Source organism: Nerophis ophidion, linkage group LG02 (assembly GCF_033978795.1).
Source record: "Nerophis ophidion isolate RoL-2023_Sa linkage group LG02, RoL_Noph_v1.0, whole genome shotgun sequence".
NCBI lineage: Eukaryota > Metazoa > Chordata > Actinopteri > Syngnathiformes > Syngnathidae > Nerophis > Nerophis ophidion.
The window spans coordinates 264,284-283,026 of record NC_084612.1 but is presented as its reverse complement, the minus strand read 5'-3'; the positions used below and the strand labels follow the sequence as shown (position 1 = coordinate 283,026).

Genomic DNA, 18,743 nt, shown 5'->3' with positions numbered 1-18,743 from the left:
TGCAGAGCTTTGTTTGGTTATGCTGTCTGCGCTGAAATTGATTTCTGCTGGAAGCATGCACCAAAGAGCCCCTGAATTCATATGAAATTAATAACATACTCTCGCACAGAAGGGAAGGGCAGGTAGAGGAAGGAGCAGAAGGTGCAAAGATTGAAGAGGGAAATGATGGTTGGGGTTCAAGATGAATGTACAAATAAAACCAAAAAGATGCATAGGGAACAGATTAATAGTGGGCCCCTAAATGCTACGAATGTCCAGTTTGGCAAAAACTTTGAGTGACAGCGAAAAAACAATACTGAGAGAAAGTGAAGGTTGTCGGAGTGACCTGCAACACTCGTAAAACAACAACATACAAAGAGTTTGACTTCCTTTACCACATATTACGATAATGAATGGGTTAGGGCAGTATTTTTCAACCACTGTGCCGCAGTACACTAGTGTGTCATGAGATACAGTCTGGTGTGCCGTGGGAGATTATCTAATTTCACTTATTTGGGTTAAAAATATTTTTCACAAACCAGTAATTATAGTACGCAAATTGTGTTGTTGCTGTTGTGTGTTGGTGCTCTCTAGAGCTCGGCAGAGTAACCGTGTAATACTCTTCCAAATCAGTAGGTAGCAGGCGGTAGCTAATTGTTTTGTAGATGTCGGAAACAGCGGGAGGCAGGGTGCAGGTAAAAAGGTGTCTATAGCTTAAATCAAACATAAACAAAAGGTGAGTGCCCCTAAGAAAAGGAATTGAAGCTTAGGGAAGGCCATGCAGAACAAAACTAAAACTGAACTAGCTATAAAGTAAACAAAAACAGAATGGCGTGGCACAGTTGGGAGAGTGGCCGTGCGCAACCTAAGGATCCCTGGTTCAATCCCCACCTAGTACCAACCTCGTCACGTCCGTTGTGTCCTGAGCAAGACACTTCACCCTTGCTCCTGATGGGTGCTGGTTGCATGGCAGCTCCCTCCATCAGTGTGTGAATGTGTGTGTGAATGGGTGAATGTGGAAGTAGTGTCAAAGCGCTTTGAGTACCTTGAAAGTAGAAAAGCGCTATACAAGTACAACCCATTTACCAATTACCATAATGCTGGACGACAGCAAAGACTTACTGTGGAGCAGTGAACATGACATTACAATCAACAGTGTCCCCAAAAAGAAAGATAAAAACTACTGAAATATTCTTGATTGCTAAAACAAAGTAGATGCGGGAAATATCGTGCAAAGGAAGACATGAAACTGCTACAGGAAAATACCAAAAAAAGAGAAAAATAACTAAAACACCACACAAAGGAAAACAGCAAAAAAACTCAAAATAAGTCACGGTGTGATGTGACAGGTCGTGACAGTACACTTACTTTGAGACAAGAGCTATATTAATGCATGGATGGTTATGATTTAAAGTCATATCCAACAATTGCGACAACGACTTTTTACTGTCAACAGAGTTTAATTTTTTAATAATTTCTGCCGGTGGTGTAACTCAGGATTTTTTCAACGCAAAAAATGTGCCTTGGCCCATAAAAGGTTGAAAAACACTGGGTTAGGGGTAACTTAAATGTAAAAGACTGTCTAGAAATGTTTGAATGGGCTTGTATAATTACTCATCATAGTACAGTGATAGTCAACTATGGTGCATAACTCTCTATTGTTGACATGTAAACAACCTGACACGCCTGTAACATCTCCCATGTTTTACAAAGTTGTCTAAGATGGACTTTGTGGTTTGTACCACGGTCCGTATGGGCATTTGGATGTATGCGGCCAAGCCAAAGAGGGAGGTGAACTGAAAAGCCACACGTACGCACACACACGAGATCGTGGTTGGTCTTATAGTGGACAGATTTTTGCCCTGTTCAACAAAAGCTGGCATGCTAGAATATGTTACATAACGCTGCATGTTACACTGCAATTATGTGTAAAAGAATATATTAAACAGTACATACCCTCGCTAAGAAAGCCATGACCTTGGATTGCCCCTGCTGTGTTAATGATGTCTGTTTTGCTTGTATCGACCTAAACTTCTTTAGATCACTTAGCGCCTTGTTTACTAACATTCAATTAACAAACACAAAGTAAAAAAAATCGAGTACTATTAGTGGGCGAGTTGCGGGTCATTTTTTAAGACTGTGTGTGTAATTGTTAACAAGTGTCTGTGACAGTTTGCACTCACAGAACAATATCAGTCTCAATGAATCAAATTGCGAGCGTTAAATGATTACATCCGCTTGCCATCTCCTCCTCCCAGTATTGTGGGTATTCTAATAATCAGCATATATATCAGCATACATTCTGCATATGTATGAAGTGCTATGAAGTTTGCACATGTTTTAAAGGCCTACTGAAATGAGATTTTGTAATTTAAACGGGAATAGCAGGTCCATTCTATGTGTCATACTTGATCATTTCGGGATATTGCAATATTTTTGCTGAAAGGATTTAGTAGAGAACACCGATGATAAAGTTCTCAACTTTTGGTCTTTAATAAAAAAGCCCCGCCTTTACCGGAAGTATGTGCGCGTGACGTCACGAGTTGCAGGGCTCCACAAATATTCGCATTGTTTTTAATGGGTGCCACCAGCAGTAAGAGCAATTCGGACCAAGAAAGTGACAATTTCCCCATTGATTTGAGCGAGGATGAAAGATTTGTGAATTAGGATATTGATAGTGAAGGACTACAAAAAAAAAAGCGACGGCTCCGGGCGGCGGCAGTGTGAGCGTTTCAGATGTAATTAGACACATTTACTAGGATAATTCTGTAAGATCCCCTATCTGCTTATTGTTTTAATAGTGTTTTAGTGAGATTGTAAAGATTGTAAAGACATACCTCGAGGTCGGATGGCTGTGGTGAACATGCAGTGTCTCAGAGAGAAGCCGAGGAGCCAAGCTCACAGCTGCCTTTTTTGACAGCTGCTGCAGGATGACGAATAATCCAATGATGTCTCCGGTAAGATATATATCACAATTTTCCCATCCAAAAACATGCTTGTTGACGTAGAGAAAACATGTTCGCTTGACCACTCTGCTTCACAACAAACAAAGAAACACCGGCTGTGTCTCGGTGCTAAAGGCAGCTGCAATCCACCGCTTTCCACCAACATCATTGTTCTTTATAGTCTTCATTATTAAATGAACAAATTGCAAATGATTCAGCAACACAGATGTCCTAAATACTGTGTAATTACGCGATGAACAGAGATGACTTTTAGCCGTGTTTGGTGCTGCGCTAATATTTCCTGACAGTCCGTGACGTCACGCGCGCGCGTCATCATTCCGCGACGTTTTCAACAAGAAATTCGCGGGAAATTTAAAATTGCAATTTAGTAAACCAAAAAGGTTGTATTGGCATGTGTTGCAATGTTAATATTTCATCATTGATATATAAACTATCAGACTGCGTGGTTGGTAGTAGTGGGTGTCAGTAGGCCTTTAATACATGCAAACCTTATGTAGATCAGGTCCTCAATGTAGTCTGGATTGCACATTGTTACTAAACTAGTGGCTCCATTGACAGCTGTAACATGGGTTTGATTCAGACAAACACAATTAAAAAATCTTACCAAAAGTTTAGGTTTTCGACCCTATAAATGAGTCATGCTTTTCATCAGAGTACAGCCACTTAGAGTCCAAATGGTCCTGGCTAAACTAACTTTCGTTCTGTACACCAGTAGCATTGTGTATCTGTCTGTTTATTTCCATGCACATGTATGCATATATCACCCCAAATTACTAAGGGACCTCTGCGCCCCTTTAGCTTTCAATCTAATTCGAGCAAAAGTATGTTTCTGATGTCGAACAATCTCATAAGGCTTTCTGATACCCTACTAATTGTGATCATGTCATCTTTTAGCAAAACTGTGCCTTGCTATAGGATTTTGCAGCTGTGTGAAAGCCACCATGAAACTTCCTCATGGAACTGATGCATTCTGGTGTAGAAGTTTCCGTTTTTGCACATTGTGCTATTGACTGTCATACAACAACTGTACAGTTGAAATGCAAGTTATTCTACATCTAAATTACATCCATCCATCCATTTACTACCGCTTATTCCCTTTTGGGGTCGCGGGGGGCGCTGGAGCCTATCTCAGCTACAATCGGGCAGAAGGCGGGTACACCCTGGAGAAGTCGCCACCTCATCGCAGGGCCAACACAGATAGACAGACAACATTCACACTCACATTCACACACTAGGGCCAATTTAGTGTTGCCAATCAACCTATCCCCAGGTGCATGTCTTTGGAGGTGGGAGGAAGCCGGAGTACCTGGAGAGAACCCATGCATTCACGTGGAGAACATGCAAACTCCACACAGAAATTGAATTGAACCCAAGATTGCAGGACCTTCGTATTGTGAGGCAGACGCACACACAATACGAAGGTCCTGCAGTCTTGGGTTCAAATAAATTCAAATAAATTACATGTATTTGCAAAATGTGAAACACTTTTAATAGCTGGCATGTTTAAAAAAAATAGTGGCCATTTGTGCAAACCACTCCAAGATTGTAAACTTCACAAATAAATATGATTCATAATTAGGGTTGAATAATGTTGAGGGCAACAGTAGGGAGGCGCTGTATTGTTTGGCTGCTAAGAAAGGCAAGCCGGTGGGAATGAAATCATCGTTAAGGGTTGCCTGCGGGGTTGCTAATTTATGCAAATTAATTTCCCGAGGAAAATGAAAGGAGAGGGAGCTGGCGCCACTGCTTGGCCAGCAGTGAACATCGGGCAGCGCTCTGCTTTGGTGGTCTGGGACGTTTAGCAGCGTGAGCCAGGGACGCCTGCGCTGTGCCAAGCCACAGCGACGAAGGCTCAACACAGCGTGCCAGCCCTCTTCTTGGCAAGGCTGTTAGCCAATCAGGTCGGCTACTCCCGCTGAAGAATAACATGGCATACTGGCCCTCTCGCCGCCCCACCTCCTCTCCTCACTGCACCGCGGCTGCCCAGAAGGATTTTATAAACATTTTGCCAGTGGATCAATACCTGTATTGATCAACCATTGTGAGAGTGATCCGTCTAAAACCCAGAGCAGCTTGGGAGCTGGGAGGAGCGAAAGAGAGAGGCTGCAGAGAGGATGGAGAAAAAGAGAGAGTCTGCAGCCACAGTGAAAGGGAGAAGAGGTAAAAGGGAGGAGAAGGGGAATCAGAGCCGAGCGGCGGATGCAGAGCCGGGCAGTTTGGGATGCCGGTTTCGGACTATGCTGCCAAGCCACTGGGATTGGGGCGAAGCCTATGGTAATTGCTTTCTCATTAAGCGCGGGCGGGTGTGGGGTGACTAACGACTACTGCCTAAAGTGTTCAGCTAAGTGATAGATGGAGGGACAATGCAACAAAATGCATGTGTAAATGTGTGCAAGAATGGAGGTCATCCCACACCTGTGGTCGCTAACAATAACGCTGCAGGCCTGCTGTGATGCACTGTCAGGTAGATTGTTGCGTGTGAGCGGTGAGCTTGAATAAGAGGATACGAGAGCTTGGGCAATTATTTTTAATTTTTTTATAAAAACTGCCATCTCACTACTTTTATTATCACTGTCTATGTTGTGCCTAGAAAAAAAACATGCTGGAAAACCGAAAGCTCTTCTGATTGCCGGTGAAACACAATTAGGACACCAGGAGGCCCAACTGAGCTCTAACGGCAACAAGAAACATTGGTACTGAAAATGCTGGAAAAAAAATGTTTTTTCCAAGGATACAAACATCAAGAAGAAAGAAGAACGTTTTTAATCATTAAACTGCCCGATCAAACTAAAGCCAGTGCGTGGATATACCCAACATGGAATACCAGGATGCATTTTTACTTGCTCTATTGTGGAAATACGGAGGACTTTTCCGCGGGACAGCTGATTTGCGCTCAACTAAAGGAAAGAGCAGTCAATGAAAGGCCTTGAGCTGTGCTGCACCTGAGGGAAGGTCCAGAGCCCTCTGGGACCCACCTACCTATGCGGCCAACACGCTAAACTCAAATCACGCTGCTATTGATTGCTTTTAAAGACAATATCCTTGAGCATAATTGATTATTTGAGAGACACATCTGTCCCTCAACAAGTACACATCACTAGAACAAATAACAGACACATCTTTAAATATGATAGCGAAATTAAAATCATTAACCTCATCCATTTGAGACAATATAAACATCTGCATACAGTTGTGGCATTACTCATCCCTCTGTTTGGACTTGGGTGTATTGTTATGCACATGTTTTGCCACGTGGAAAGCAGGAAGTGACAACAGGAAGTAATGGCAGGTGGTGGTCATCAGACTGTTTAGTTTGCTCTCTTGGTTCCAGATGTGCCTTCAGCACATGTGCATGACATGTTTACACAAGCTGGCCACTGCAATGGGTACATCTGCACAATTTTAATGACATATAATGAGGAAACTCCATCTAATTATGCAGTTAAACATGGTATTCAACATACTGTGCAGCCGGAAAATATTCACAGCGCTTCAATTTTTAAACATTTTGTTATGTTACAGCCTTATTTCAAAATGCAATGCATACATTTTCCCCTCAAATTTCTGCACACAATAAAGACATTGTTTTTTTTCCAAGTTTTACATATTTACTGAACTGCGATGAGGTGGCGACTTGTCCAGGGTGTACCTCGCTTTCCGTCCGATTGTAGCTGAGATAGGCCCCAGTGCCCCCCGCGGTAAAAACTGGATGGATGGATATTTACTGAAACAAAAACAAAAATCACATGTACACAGCATTTGCTCAATACTTTGTTGATGCACCTTTGGCAGCAATTACAGCCTCAAGCCTTTTTGAATACCATGCCACAAGCTCGACACACCTTTGGGCAATTATGCTCATTTTTCTTGCCCATTCCTCTTTGCAGCACCTCTCAAGCTCCATCAGGTTGAATGGGAAGCGTTGGTGTACAACCAGGATGTCTCTGTACATTGCTTCATTCATTCGAGTTTAGGCAGGGAGGTGACTAAGAATGGTCACTTTGTCAGAACTACAGCATTCCTCTGTGGGGAGAGGAGAACCTTCCAGTAGAACAACCATTCCTGCAGCAATCAACCAATTGGGTCTGTATATTATAGTGGCCAGACAGAAGCAATTCCTTCGTAAAAATGTTTCCAACATGCACTTGAAATATTCTTACATCATAAGAAAAAATATTTTTTGGTCTATTAAGACAAAGATTGACCTCTTTGGCGTGAATGCCAAGCATCATGTTTGGAAGCACCGCTCAACACCAGGCGAATACCATCCCTACAGTGAAGCATGGTGGTGGCAGCATCATGCTGTGGGGATGTTTTTCAGCAGCAGAAACTGAGAGACTGGTCAGGAGAGAGAGAAAGAGGAATGCAGCAATGTACAGAGACATCCTGAATCAAAAAAACAATGCTTCTCATCCAAACTGACGGAGCTGGAGAGGTTCTGCAACAAAAATGGGCAAAACTGCCCCAAAATAGGTGTGCCAAGCTTGTAGCATCATATCCAAAAGGACTTGAGGCTGTAATGGCTGCCAACGGTGCATCAACAAAGTATTGAGAGAAGGCTATAAATACTTATGTACATGGGATTTTTGTTTTGTATATATACCCCAAAAGGGAATAAGCTGTAGAAATGGATGGATGGATATATATATATATATATATATATATATATATATATATATATATATATATATATATATATATATATATATATATGTATATATATATATATATCTATTTCCTACCACTTTTTCCCTTTTGGGGTCGCGGGGGGCGCTGGCGCCTATCTCAGCTACAATCGGGCGGAAGGCGGGATACACCCTGGACAAGTCGCCCCTCATCGCAGGGCCAACACAGATAGACGGACAACATTCACACTCACATTCACACACTAGGGCCAATTTAGTGTTGCCAATCAACCTATCCCCAGGTACATGTTTTTGGAAGTGGGAGGGAGCCGGAGTACCCGGAGGGAACCCATGCCGTCACGGGGAGAACATGCAAACTCCACAGAGAAAGATCCCGAGCCTGGGATTGAACCCAGGACTGCAGGACCTTCGTATTGTGAGGCAAATGCACTAACCCCTCTGCTGCCACCGTGAATATATATATATATATATATATATATATATATATATATATATATATATATATATGTATATATATATATATAAATATTTTTTTTATAATTTAGCGAATGTATTAAAAACCTATATATATATATATAGTTTATATATGCATATATATATACATATATATATATATATATATATATATATATATATATATATATATGTATATATATATATATATATATACATATATATATACATATATATATATATATATATATATATATATATATATATATATATATATATATATATACATATATATATATATATATATATATATATATACATATATATATATATATATATATATATATATATATATATATATATATATATATATATATATATATATATATATATATATATATGTATATATATATGTATATATATATATATATATACATATATATATATATATATATATATATATATGTATATATATATGCATATATAAACATATATATATATATATATATATATATATATATATACATATATATATATATATATATATATATATATATATATATATATATATATATATATATATATATATATATATATATATATATCGGTTTTTGATACATTTGCTAAATTATAAAATAAGAAAACATTTAAAATTACCATTGTGGGGTAATGTTTGTAGAATTTTGAGCACACAAATTAATTTTATTACATTTTATAATAAGTCTGCAAAGGTGATGCGCTGTGAATACTTTCTGGATGCACTTTATTGCAAAGTTTCACCTTCACAAAACTAGAATCTTTAACCACAATAATAACCATAAATTAATTTACCAAATTAATACTGAAAATGTCAATAAAAACTCAGCCTTACTGTCTTTGTAAAGATATTATATCATCATTAGATTGTGATCCTAATGAATTAGTGTGTGTGTGTGTGTGTGTGTGTACTAAGGAATAACTGTATTTTTTTTCCATGCTGATACTGATGCAGCTAAATTTCTGCTTCTCACGGCCGACACAGCTAACCTAGTAATAGATATAATTTTTTTTAATTCAGATGAAATTGTAATCCGTGGACACCTTTCTTTACAGCTGGCTTTGGGACAATTTCTATAGTAGCTCAGGCGTCTTCTAAGGCTTTCAAAACGCATTGGAGCAATTCTGGCGTTTCAGGCGGCTAATAAGGTTTAATGGTTTTTTTTCCCCCTCCTTGGAAAGAATGTTTGCAGAACATTTGGTGAAAATAGCACAGAAAATGTCTTCTTCTGAAGTAGTGAAGATGTCCCACACGGTTGATGCCATGTTTGTTTACAAGGAGCTCAGGGGAAGTAAAGGGACAGGGAAAGGAGTGCTGGATTTGCTCAAACTAACAGCACAGTGCAAGTAGTCTTATATACTGTAATTGGAGGTTGTTGTTTTTTTTTATCTTTTACGGAGCTAAGTTTTATGTTTCTTTTATGTATTTAATCGGTATGACTGTAATGTCTGCCTGATAATCATCTGTCCGATATTATTCGTGCATTCTTAGTATTTGTCGGCGTAATCAATCACTGCGGTATCAGCAAACAACACTAATCTATGTCCTCTGCTCCAATGTGTTGGTTAAACTACAGTACAAAATGTGTACCTAACATTATACAGCGGTACTTCAATGTAAGAGGGCCCCAAATTGAGAGTGTTTCGAGAAAAAAACTATTCCTCTGCTCATTTTTATGCTTCAAGTTGCAAGCAAATATTTAAGTTGACTAGATCCCCGCCATTAGTCAATGAAGCAAATGTAACAGTAAACCCTGCAAGATCTGCTCAAAACATTCGGTCTTACTCGCCAGCATTAGCTTATAGCTGGAGATCGATACAATTTTGTTTTTCCAACCTTTGGGAAGAAGAACGTGAGTTTAAAGGAAAATGTGTATGATATTAATTGAATCAAAGAAATAAACCATTAAAATCATGGCTGTGTGGCAATTTGAGCGTATCACTGCAAGTCTACACCATACTGAATCATAACACCAGCCAACAATGTTTTAATAGTATCTTAACAGTGGACATTAATCCATGACAATATGGGAAAGCTGCTGATGGTGTGTTTGATGGAGAAGCAGCTGGAAGGAAATACTGTTGAAGTAGTTGTACTGTACCTCATTATTAAATCACATAATTAAACAAATCTAGTTTGTAGTAGTACATTGTATTGTATTTATTTATACAATATTACCTGTATAAAAGTTGTTTTTTCTTTTTAAAAAGCTTGTTAGATTTTTTAAAAAGCATGTTGGATTTTAAAATTGTGCTGTTGGGGCGCGGGTGGGCAAGCACCAAATAAATTGATTTAAATTCTAATTCAAATGGATAGGTTGATTTGCGATGCAAGTGTTATGAGTTAAAAGCCCTGTCACAGAACCAGTCAGGTTCGTAAATTAGGTACTACTGTACCCCCGAGATCCCGTAAGGGACAAGCGGTAGAAAAGGATGGATTGATGTACTTAAAAAAAAATAAATATGAAAAAATAAATTTTTGCGACAGCTTTTTTAATTAAACTTCTTAATTATGTCAGAAAAAAGTATACATAACAATTTTACTAGTGCTAAATATGAGTATGAGTATGCAGCACATGACAGTTTTCACTGAATGGACAATTACGACAGTCCCCGTTAGGACAATATCCCAAATGCTGCAAAGTTAAGAACACTAATACTAAAATTTCAGTGATGTGTAATGGTTTTTCCTATTCTTGCATTAGCCCCCATATAATAGCATGCTCATTTCAGGCAGATAAAGGCTATTAAACGTGATCACTTTGCACATTTGAGTCATGTGCTTTCAAAGCACCTCCTTGCCTCTTCTTGTTTACTTTCATCTCGTGTTTGATTCAGTTCTGAATTCAAAGCCAACACTTGGATGAGTGCCAAACAATAAATTAGCATCTTCATTAGATACATCACATCCTAATTAGTACTCAATTAACAGGTCAGTCAACCTTAACTGATCAAACAATTAGGCGGCACATGTCGGCAGAAAAGCCAACAAAAGCACACACGTCCCGTGGGAAAGCTGTAAAACACAACGGAGGAGACACAGAGGGAGTTAGATGCTCCTTCCAGGAAGAGAGGAGAATGAGGATGAACAGTGGAAAGCTGAAGAACCTCCCTGACATCACACCCTGCTCCAACACTCATGTCTTGAAGGAAATGAACGACCAAAAGGGGAAGAAAAAAACCTTGAGTCAATCATGTTTAGCATTTAGTTGTACAATTCAAGGGCAGCACGGTGGGACAGGGGTTAGTGCATGTACCTCACAATACGAAGGTCCTGAGTAGTCTTGAGTTCAATCCCAGGCTCAGGATATTTCTGTGTGGAGTTTGCATGTTCTCCCCGTGACTGCATGGGTTTCCTTTCGGGTACTCAAAACCAGCTCGTATTTTGTGACTCTCTACTCATAACATACTTGCCAACCCTCCCGGATTTTCCGGATATACTCAGCCATGAACGGTCAGCGAAGCACAAAGCGTCCGCAGCGAAGCATCGTTCACAACCCAGTATTATGGGCCACCTTGCAAAATGGAGACCCGATGGTGTAACTTTTGCTGACACAAAGATGGCTATGCTGATAGCTGGAAGCAACATCCTGTTCTCATTTGTCATTTGTCTACAACAAATCTGTGGTATATGTTCCTGGATTCGGAGATCGCTCGCCAATAAGCAAATGGCAGAACAAAGGTTACTCAAATAGTGAAAGGTAAGTGTTGTTGTTTAGTTTTTTAGTAACCAGCAAGCACATTACAGTCAGTAGAACAACTGTGTTTTTATTACTGTGTATTTGATAGGTGCTGTCGGAAATTGAACTATTTATAGTATATATATATATATATATATATATATATATATATATATATATATATATATATATATATATATATATGTATATATATATATATATATATATATATATATATATATATATATATATATATATATATATATATATATATATATATATATATATATATATATATATATATATAATAAAATAAATATATATAGCTAGAATTCACTGAAAGTAAAGTATTTAATATATATATATATATATATATATATATATATATATATATATATATATTATATATATGGAATATATATGAAATACTCAAGTTGGTGAATACTACTCCTCCCCTCTTAACCACGACCCCCATCTAACCACGCCCCCACCCCCACCTCCCGAAATCGGAGGTCTCAAGGATGGCAAGCGTGAGTCATAATTTTGTATATTTGTTGCTGGCACTCCTGGGCTGAGGCTGAGCAGAACTACAACAACGGTGCAGATACAAAATTGACAGCACAACATACACACATATGGCAACACAAGGAGCAACTGTACAACAACTATATATAATACCTCGGTGTACACATCGACAACAAGCTGAACGGGTCAAAACACGCTGAGACCCTCTACAAGAAGGGACTTAGCCGCCTCTACTTCCTCAGGAGGCTAGGATCCTTCAACGTCTGGACAAAGATGTTAAAGATGTTCTACGAGTCAGTGGTGGCGGGCGCCTTCTTTAACGCCGTGGGTTGCTGGGGCAGCGGGCTGAGAGTGAGGGACGCAAACAGACTGGACAAGTTGGTAGAGAAGGCCAGTAACGTGGTGGGAGTGGAGCTGGACTCTCTGGCGGTGGTGTCAGATAGAAGAAGTCTAGCAAAACTCCTAGCCATTATGGACAACAGCTCCCACCCACTACACTCGGACCTTGCGGAGAGAATGAGCACGTTCAGAGGAAGGCTCAGACTCCCAAAATGCAACACGGAACGACACAGGAGGTCCTTCATACCGACAGCCATCAGACTGTATAATGTTCCTTGACTGCACTTAAATGTAGAATATATGTAGAATATATTCATATTATTAATATATTATATATATATATAATATATGTTATACATTATTTATTATTATTATTGTCTACTGTGGTGCTGAATATCCGCCAGGGATCAATAAAATACTTTCTAATCTATTCTATTTCAACTTCTAATAAGCAAGCGGAACTGTCCCTGACCATCTCCCGGGAACTTACCAGTGTCAAAACAATAAAAATATTTACATACACTTTTACAGGGAGAATGATTTAAGGCCTACCATAGTTGAGGGTTGAGGCTAGCTGCCGGTAGAAGTAGTCAACAAATTTAGTCGCATGGTTAAAACTTGACTCTAAATTATTTGACCCCACAAAATTGGGACAACTATTTTTTGAGTCGTTGTTATTCTCTGTAGTAGCTGTAGTTGCCTTTAGTGTGTTTTACATACTTGTCAGGTGTTGTGCTGTCATTTGAGTGCGTGCCATGAGTTAAGTTAGTGTCACGTGTAGTGGCGCTGCTGCACATTCCATTGTGTTGTCAAGCAAACCTAAGACCACCACAGTTGAATTATTCCTCCAAGAGAAAAATAGTAATTAAAAGGGATCTGCATATTTTGGGGAATTTTTTATATCATACACAATTTTTATGTGAGACAAGAAAAACATATGTATTTCTTTTTCTTATGCATTCTAAATCGAGACTAAATGATAGCAATTGTCAACTAATAATGCATGTAATGATGATTACAATTTCCGCCTGTAAAATGCAATTAAAAAAATGATCAAAAACCTCCATCAATGTTTTATATACATGCTGTAAGTATACTGTACATGTGATGAAGTAACAAGCACAATTACAATAACATTTCATATTTATGTATTTTGGTCCTGAGCGCATAACAATGTTCAGTATTTCCAATACCAACAACAACCTACAAATCATGACAGACTTTGTGAAAGACAACAAGGATAGCTTTGGGGAAAACAATGTTCCAAACCCTTACTTTTTAGAGCTTGAATATACAGAAGATGTTTGAGCTAGAAGCTTTAGACGCTGAGTGATAAGCAGATCTAGTTTTAGTGGAACACAAAGTATCATATAGCAGTATTGAGTTAAGAGTTAAACAAGGAATATGAACTATAAACATAATAAAATAATCACTTACTGTACAACGTAGGCTCTCATTGGTATGCTAACTGATGGGATGTTTATATATTTCAGCGCAATACTTGTATTTTCCATTTAGATAATAAATTAATCATAATCTTCACTCCCCAAAAAATAAAAAGTTGGGAGAAAATGAGCATTTGGTCGCATCTTTGGGTCTATGTTGAATAATAATGTTGACCAACGTCTTGGCTTATGATTTTTGGTCGTTTATTTCAAACATGCTTACAATTACAGCATGTTCCATCAACATTTCTAGTTTCTCCTTGCAACATGTCCAAAAAAGAGTAAGAAAAGGCAAAGCTTAAACATCTTGACCACAATTTTCTGATAAAAAAAACAGCACAAACTTTTACCAATTTAGAGGCGATGCAGCAGCTCAGTATGTCAACAGCTGCGTAAGCTCGTTACCTCTGGGATCGATTTTAAACTTGACAAACAAGTCAATGAAGTTTTAAAATCGTGTTTTTATCATTTTCGTTTTTTAGCAGAGGTAAAGCCGTTTTTGATCTTTTAACCTTTTCGAACAAGTTGTGCATGCTTTTATTTCAAGTCGCCTGGACTACTGCAATGCACTTTATGCTGGCATTAGCCAAAAAGCTCTCTCCCGGTTGCAGTTATCCCAGAACGCGGCAGCATGACTTTTAACAGGGGCCAGGAAACGCCAGCATATAACCCCAATTCTTCAGAGTTTACACTGGCTCCCTGTTCATTTTAGAATTGATTTTAAAACCTTGCTGTTTGCTTTTAAATCTTTACATGGACTGGCACCTCATTATATCTCGGACCTCATCCAAATTTACACTCCTGCGCGCGCTCTGAGGTCCGAGAGCCAGCTCCTGCTCCTGGTGCCCAAGACCAGACTTAAAACCAGGGGAGACGGGGCCTTATCTGTGGTCGGCCCTAATCTTTGGAACACTCTGCCCCTCCATGTTCAAACTGCTCCCACGGTGGAGTGTTTTAAGTCTCGTCTTAACACCCACTTTTATTCTTTGGCTTTTAACACTACGTGAGTTGTGTGGTGCTCCGTGTTTTTTAAATTGTGATTAATATTTGTTGTTTTAATTGGTTTTACCCTTTAAAATCGTTTTAATCATATTTATTTTCATATTGTTTTTGTATTGGTTTTATATTTATTTATTGTTTTGTTTTTTATTCAGTCATTGGTGGAGCTAAGGATAATATTTGAATATTGTTTTTAATATTGTTATGCAGCACTTTGGAAAAAACGCTGCATTACTAATCATAGTTCCTTTGCGTCAGCTCTTACAATAACAATGTTGCTAATACAGTACTTGATTAATATACAGACATGTAAAGAATAGAATAGAATAGAAGAGAATGGAATGGACTTTGTTGTCATTATATTTGCATATAACGAGATTAAAGACTCCAACTTAAAGTGCGGCAGTGGGAACAAACATGGGGTAAAATAAATAACACAAGAGGTAATAAAGGAAAAAACCAACAATTTAAATAAACAGACTACTATCCAATTAAAATAATAAGCAATCCTGAACAATATACAAAACACTAGAAATACAAAATACTTTACAATATACAGAGCAAGACAGGAGTACCGAAGTAATAAATAACAATCATTGTTGGACGTATTGCACTCGAAGGGTAGTATTGCACAGTAGGGTATTAGGGCAGGATATTGTATAGGAGTGAATTATTATTATTATTATGAGTTAGAGTTCAACATGGTGACAGCTCTGGGAAAGAAGCTGGCACTGAGTCTGTTTTTTGGCGGTTTTGGATGTTTTTTTAGAGGGATTTTGGGCGGAATAGATGACTCCCATTAATTACATCGTTAGCTGTCTAGTGCCAGTAGTATTTAACAATTTCGAATGCATACAAACAGACATGTGTTCTCGTCTCACATTGGGATTGTGAATGAAAGGCAAAATAAATAAAAAACAACAACTTTAAAATAAATAATTGAAGACCACTAATAAATAGGACTTTCTGTACGTAATCTTCTGACCACAAATGTACAGAGCATACAAGGGGCACTGATGCCCATTTTGTAGGACCAACATAAAATCTTTGTTTTTCTATGTCCCTTTAAATTCTTGTGTGAGTCTGCAACTGAGCTACACGTACCTTTTGTCACAGTAGTTTGTAGGCTGTTCAAACACCTCCCTCACAGACAGGCAACCTGTGTCAGAAACAAACAGAATTTTAAAAGACAGCACAGGACAGGACAGGGTGGCACATTTTCAACAATTCAAAGAGGAGACATCCTAGTCTGATGTAAGGGTCATGGTAGCCTTCTTACGTTGTACTAACCAGGGCTTCTTCTCGGTCTCTAATATCTAAAGGTCTGAGGTCTTATGGTGCGCACCGGAGAAAGCATTAATGTAAAGCAAATGTCGGAACAACCCAGTCTAATTGTGTCATTACTAATTCATGTGTATTAATGCAGTGATGTAAGATGGTGCTGGAAGAGGACCAGGCCTGTCTGGAATCGTCATGTAAGGCTAATTCTTGGCTGATGAGGTTTGCAGGCAACATGTGCTGCATATGGCGGGTGCGGGGCATCTGGCGCATGCAGTGACAGTGCCAAGTGGTGTGTGAGTTAAACATGAAGGCAGAGGGGGTGACGGATGGTGCCGGTGTCTCCTCTTGGCCCGGTGCCAGCCCCCGCCATCCCCTCACCCATGGTCCCCAGTGCCCCAGCCCCTCGCTACTCCAGAGCCTCTGGGCAAGTGTCCTGTTATTGTTTTCACTGGTAAGCAATTAGCAGCACTTAAGATTTATTTAGTCATGCTCTAATGTGCGCTGATTAGCTTGGGGCCCAAACAAGCCCCCTTCATCCCGTCACCATGTCGCCCGCATCAGCAGCAGCAGGCTGTGAGGGAATGCGAGGGGGGTTAGGGGAGGGGTTTGAGGTGGAGCAGAGCGAGAAGGATTACATGAGCACTAGTGCATCAGCACTTTTTTAAGAGATCTTCAGGGGCCTGTTGGCCGAACACACAGCAAGAGGAAAGGGCAAATACAGCCCAGTTACACTTTTATAGAAAGCTTTGTGCAAAAACACCCCTGACACCCTCCTGGTCCTGGCAGCTTCGTTTGTCATTTGACCCAAGGGGCGCCAGTGGCCGGTCACATGACCACTGGGAGTGACCTTCCAGGGCAGCTGGAAGCCCCTCCCACAAACTGGACCGCTCTCTGCAAGAGGTTGTTTGGATGACTGCATAATGTGTGATGCGTATAGCCCTCGGGGTGCCATAAAAGAAGAAAAAAAGATGCACAAGAAACCAGGTCAAAGAGATTATTCAAGCAAAGAAATGAAAGACAGAGAAAATGATAAATGAGCTCATGTTGTTTGTATGTACTGTAATGCTTTGGGGGATTTCCGCACAATATCCACTAATATGAATTATTTTTATGTCATAGATTTGTTATAGGTGTCACTGGGTCCTTTATTAAGACAGAGGGATTTTGTGATTTGAGTTGCATTAGTTTAGGCTTTTTTTAGGCCTTCAGCACTTTGCTTATACACTGCAAGTTTATTACTTCTCTAAGCTTTTTTGCACCAACTGACATCGGCCAAGAAACTGTGTCATTTACAATGTGGTGCTCAATACATTTAAACACACTATAAGTGGGTTTCTAAAAGGGATCTATGATCCATTGAGTATATTTTTCTGACTTATATATGTTAAAATGTTGGATAGTCGTGTTAAACAATGCCAAAGCGTCATATCATAAGGATAATGCATTTTGGCGTAAGCTTGCACACAGTTTTGGCTGCTTCTGTCTGGGAGTTTTGCCGTCTGGCTACATTGTGATGTCAGAGCGAAGTGGACGTACTTATTTGGACATTAAGTCAAGCTCCACTCTCTGTGCTTCAGGCTATGAGAAAACACAGGATAAAATATTATTTTCATCTAATCGTGGCATGCGCATAATAACGCCGACATGCGGCATGTAGTTACACAAATTCTGATGATAAGCCTCTGTTTTTTATGCAGTCTATTTCAGTGGTTCTTGATCTTGCTGGAGGTACCGAACCCCACAAGTTTCATATGCGCATTCACCGAACCCTTCTTTAGTGAAAAATACAATTTAAATGTTTTTTTCAAATTCAAGACAGAGTTACCGTATTTTTCGGACTATGAGTCAAGGTTTTTTTCATAGTTTAGCCGTGGGTGCGACTTATACTCCTGAGCGACTTAGAGTCCGAAAAATACGGTATATATGTTTTTGGTAACACTTTAGTATGGGGAACATATTCTAAATAAAACAAAGACTTAATTTAGAGTTTTTTGGACACCAGGGGAACATATTCTAAGTAGGGCTGCAACTAACAACAAATTTGATAATCGATTAATCTGTCGATTATTACTTCGATTAATAAACAAACTACATTTCTATCCTTCTCAGTATTTTTTTGAAAAACAGTATACTGGCACCATACTTATTTTGATTATTGTTTCTCAACTGTTTGTAAATGTTGCAGTTCATAAATAAAGGTTTATTTAAAAAAAAAAAAAATATATATATGTATATTTTTAAATAAATAAAAAATTAGCCTCTAGCATACATCCAACGAATCGATGACTAAATTAATTGCCAACTATTTTTATAATTGATTTCAATTGATTTAATCAATTAGTTGTTGCAGCCCTAATTCTAAGTAACAAAGACTTAATTTAGAGTTATCTGGTT

General features: G+C 38.8%; 1 long non-coding RNA gene across 1 annotated transcript in view; it reads right to left on the bottom strand.

Annotated features, from left to right (window-relative positions):
* LOC133569556 (uncharacterized) overlaps nucleotides 1–18,743 on the bottom strand; it is a 177,120-nt gene that overhangs the window by 48,727 nt on the left and 109,650 nt on the right. Inside the window, exon 3 of the long non-coding RNA XR_009809829.1 lies at nucleotides 16,173–16,227. This is a non-coding gene — a long non-coding RNA (uncharacterized LOC133569556). The remainder of the gene's footprint in view (nucleotides 1–16,172; nucleotides 16,228–18,743) is intronic.